Below are 4,623 nucleotides of genomic sequence, written 5' to 3'. Positions count from 1 at the left end.
GCCGCGGCGGTTTCCAGAGTAGGTGTCCTCATAGAATCTTCGTACCTCGGGCCCCACGTTGGGCGCCAAAATGTCCCGACCGGCAGGACAATGCAACGTGGGACGAGGGGAAGAAACCTGTTGAGGATGAAAAAAAAAGGGGGAGACAGGAGACGCGAAGAATGGAGGCAAGACAGGGATCTGATCAAGCCTCAAAATTTTATTACGATGGCGGGTTATATATATAGCTATGTCAGATGGGGGTGGGATATGCTATGTCATAGGGTGGCGAGGTACTTGTCGCGGGCTGATAGGCTAGGACAGGGCGATGCCATATGAGGTACAAGGAAATGGGCAGGCTCTGGGTTTGGCGCGCGCGGGCTCTGGGTTTGGCGCGCGCGGGCTCTGGGTTTGGCGCGCGCGGGCTCTGGGTTTTGTGACCAGGAAGTTCTGCCTAGGCAAGGCCTGGGGATTTCTATGGCTTCCGACAGATTATTTGTTCTTGTTTTGTGAAAAATGCCATTGGTATTTTGGTAGGGATTGCATTAAATATATATGTATATTGCTTTGAGTAACATGGACATTTAAACTATATTATTTCTTCCTATCCATGAGTGTGGTATATGTTTCCATTTATTTGTATCTTCTTTAATTTCTCTCTTCAATATTGTATAATTTTCTGAGTACAGGTCTTTTACTTCCTTGGTTAAATTTATTCCTAAGTATTTATTTTGATGCAATTGTAAATGGGATTGTTTTCTTAATTTCTCTATCTGATTATTTGTTATTGATGTATAGAAATGCAACCAATTTCTGAATATTAGTTTTGTATCCTGCTACTTTACTAAATTCATTTTTCAGTTCTAATAGTTTTTTGGTAAAATCTTTGGGGTTCTCTATATAGAATACCAGGTCATTGGCAAATAATGACAATTTTACTTCCTCCTTTCTAATTTAGATGCCTTTTATTTCTTTTTCTTGTCTGACTGTGGGGGCACAGAACTTCCAGTACTATGTTGAATAAAAGTGGAGAAAGTGGGCAACCTTGTCTTGTTCCTGATCTAAAGGGGAATGCTTTTAGCTTTTCCCCATGGAGTATGATATTAGCTGTGGGTTTGTCATATCTGGCCTTTATTATATTGAGGTATGTTCCTTCTATATACTTTGCTGAGAGGTGTTTTTTTTTTTAAATCATAAATGGATGCTGGATTTTGTCAAATACTTTTTCTGCTTCTATTGATATGACCATATGATTTTTATTTTTCATTTTTTTATGTGGTGTATCACATTAATTGATTTGCAGATATTGACCAACTTGCATACCAGGAATGAATCCCACTTGATCGTGGTGTATTGCTGAATTCGGTTTGCTAATATTTTGTTGAGGATTTTTGCATGTATTTTCGTTAGGGATATCAGCTTATAGTTTTCTTTTTTTTTTTTTTTTTTGTAATGTCTTTGTCTGGTTTTAGGATCAGGGTAATGGTAGCCTCGTAAAATGAACTTCTGTATGTTTTGGAATAGTTTGAGGAGTATAGGTGTTAATTCTTTTTTGAATGTTTGGTAAAACTGATCTGTGAAGCCATCTGTTACAGGAATTTTATTTGTTGGGTGCTTGTTGATTACCGATTCAATTCCATTGGTAGTAGTTGGTCTGTTTAGATTTTTGGTTTCTTCTTGATTCAGCTTTGAAAGATTGTATGCTTCCAGGAATTTATACATTTTTCCAGATTGTCCAATTTGTTGGTGTATAGTTACTCATAGTATTAAAAAAAATCTTTTTGTGTGTGTGTATCTGTGGTATCAATTGTCAGTTCTCCTCTTTCATTTGTGATTTTATTTGGGTCCTCTCTCTTTTTTTCTTGATGAGTCTGGTTAAAGGTTTTTCAATTTTATCTCTAAAGAAAGCCAGCTTTTTGTTTTATTGATTTTGTCTCTATTTTGTTTATTCCCACGCTGAAAATAATCAGAAGAAAACACTTTCCTTTTTTTAAAGAGTTTTTCCCCCTCTTCTTCCATCACTCGCCCCCCCCACCCCCCATTCAAGGCATTGTTTCTCAGTCTAGTTGTAAGACACAGCTCCTTGGCCCATGCTGGTGGTATTATGAGCTTTGCCCTCCCCCTGGCTGAGGCAGTCGGTCTCTAGTCATTGGTCGCGGCTCACAGCAGCTCAGTAGCTCTTACCAGCTGCTGGCCGCTCTCCATGGCTGCCCCCATTCACGCTGGTCGCCGGCTCCTCATGGCAGCATCTGGCAGCCCATAGCAGCCCAGCTCCAGGGAGAGCTGTTGTTCACAATCTTAGCTGTAGAGGGCGCAGCTCACTGGCCCATGTGGGAATTGAACCAACGACCTCAGCGTTAGGAGCGTGGCGCTCCAACTACCTGAGCCACCAGGCTGGCCCTATTACCTTTACGGTTCCAACTGTGTGTGATGATAGACATTAACTAAATTATTCTGGGAATTATACATGAAATCATTGTGTTTTACACCTAAAACTAATAAAATGTTATATGTCAATAGTAAACAAAGAAACAAACGCAAAAAGTCCACATCTCCCACAAGTAAACACTCCTAGAAGGGTCAGGAGTATGGTTTAGAGCAGATGAGAAGCTGTTTTTTGAAGGAAAAAGTAAATTTACTAAAATATTTCTCTCTTTTTAAATTTTTGTACATGGTGTAAGAAAGTGGTCTAGTTTTTTGTTTGTTTGTTTTTGGGGGCTTTTTTTTTTGGCATGTATTGTTTTCCCAACACCATTTTTTTTTTCTTTTTAATTGGGGAAGGACAACAGAAATTTATTGGGAAACAGTGTGTATTTCCAGGATGTTTTCCAGGTCAAGTTGCTGTCCTTGCAATCTTAGTTGTAGAGGGCGCAGCTCAGCTCCAGGTCCAGTTGCCGTTGCTAGTTGCAGGGGGCACAGACCACCATCCTTTGTGGGAGTCGAACCGGCAATCTTGTGGTTGAGAGGATGCATTCCAACCAACTGAGCCATCCGGGAGCTCAGCAGCAGCTCAGCTCAAGGTGCCGTGTTTAATCTTAGTTGCAGGGGGCACAGCCCACCATCCCTTGCGGGAGTCGAGGAATCGAACAGGCAACCTTGTGGTTGAGAGCCCACTGGCCCATGTGGGAATCGAACTGGCAGTCTTCGGCATTAGCAGCACGGTGCTCCAACCGCCTGAGCCACCAGGCCGGCCCCACTAAAATATTTCTTGATTTGAATAAGGTCGATGTCATTTCTTGAATTTCAGCTAGCATCCAATAACAATCAGAAGAAAACACTTGACAAAAAGATAAGTTTTTAAAAACTAGCAATTTCTGCTCCCCACCCAGAATTAAAATAAATCAGACTCTCTGGGGCTGGCACTGGATGTCAGTCTTTAAAAAGACTTTGGGATTATTCTAACGTGGGGGAGAGCTGAGGTCACTTGCACAGAGCATGAAGTCTTGCTCTGGTGTGTCTGTTCCCTTTAGGGGCCCACATGGCTCTCTCTGACCACAGGAAACAAAAGTGGGGCAGAGCAGAGGTCAGCCCTAATCTTTGGAAGCTGTGAGTAGGTTCCCTTACATGGCAAAAGGGCTTTAGTGATGTAATTAAGGTTTAGGGCTTTAAAATAGGGAGATTATTCTGGATTACCTGTGTGGACCCAAACAAATCACAGGAATCTTTAGAAGCAGAGCAAGTTACTTTTGTTGTTTCCTTCGAAGAAAAGATATGATTGCATTTTTTTTGCCCCATTTCCACTGCTGCGGAGGACATATCATGCCTGAACATAATCACACTGTGCCATGCTTATACCCACCCTTTTGTCTCAAGTGTCCAGCAACCTTTTGTTTTTTAATTTCAAAGTTATTTTTTAAATGTTATCCTCATGTTAAGGTGCAAGACAAATCAGAAAACTTCCTTGGAATTTCTGGTAAGACAGGTTGTTAATCAGCCCTTGCCCACCACTTCCACCTCCAGAGCTGATGGACTCTGGGAAGGCCCATGGCTGCCTCACACTTGTCAGCCCAGTTCAGCCCAGCCCCAGAGTGGTCCTCACTTCCTAGAAGGCTCTTCAGGAAGATCTGGAGCTGCCTAGGGGCTATCACCCTTCAAATGATAGTGCCAGCATTTCTAAATTAATGCATGTGCGGCTCACACACAACCAGGCGTGTTGATTACCACTTAGTACACCAAAGAATCAGCTTAATGCAAAATACTATAGCACTCACAAGAGTCCATGTCGTGACATTCCCCATGTCCCAACGTATCCCCAAGGCACACTAACCTAGAGAAATAATAATAAAAATGTGAACCACTTTTATGTGTTTTTGGGTGTCCAGGTCAGAATTATCTGAATCATCTTTAAAACTATGCATTTCCTGCAGCAAAGAAGGCTGAGGCATCACTATTCCTTTCCTGAAAGGAACTATTTGTTTTCCTAACTCAAGAGCTTTGTGCTTGCTTGCTTACTTGCAAAAAAAGAAGAAGAAATTGGGTGAATAAAATGCACATTGATGAAGTTAAAACAAAGGTCTTAATACAGCACTGCTGACAGGTGGGTGGAGTAAAGGGGAAACCCTTGTTATTCCTTCAAAACTAAAGGGACTCAAACAAGATGGCTCTATTCACCCCAGTGTGAAGGAATTTGAAAAGCAGGACGGC

This window comes from Rhinolophus hipposideros, assembly GCF_964194185.1.
Source record: "Rhinolophus hipposideros genome assembly, chromosome: 3".
NCBI classification, from domain to species: domain Eukaryota; kingdom Metazoa; phylum Chordata; class Mammalia; order Chiroptera; family Rhinolophidae; genus Rhinolophus; species Rhinolophus hipposideros.
Note: the sequence above shows the minus strand (reverse complement) of the source record.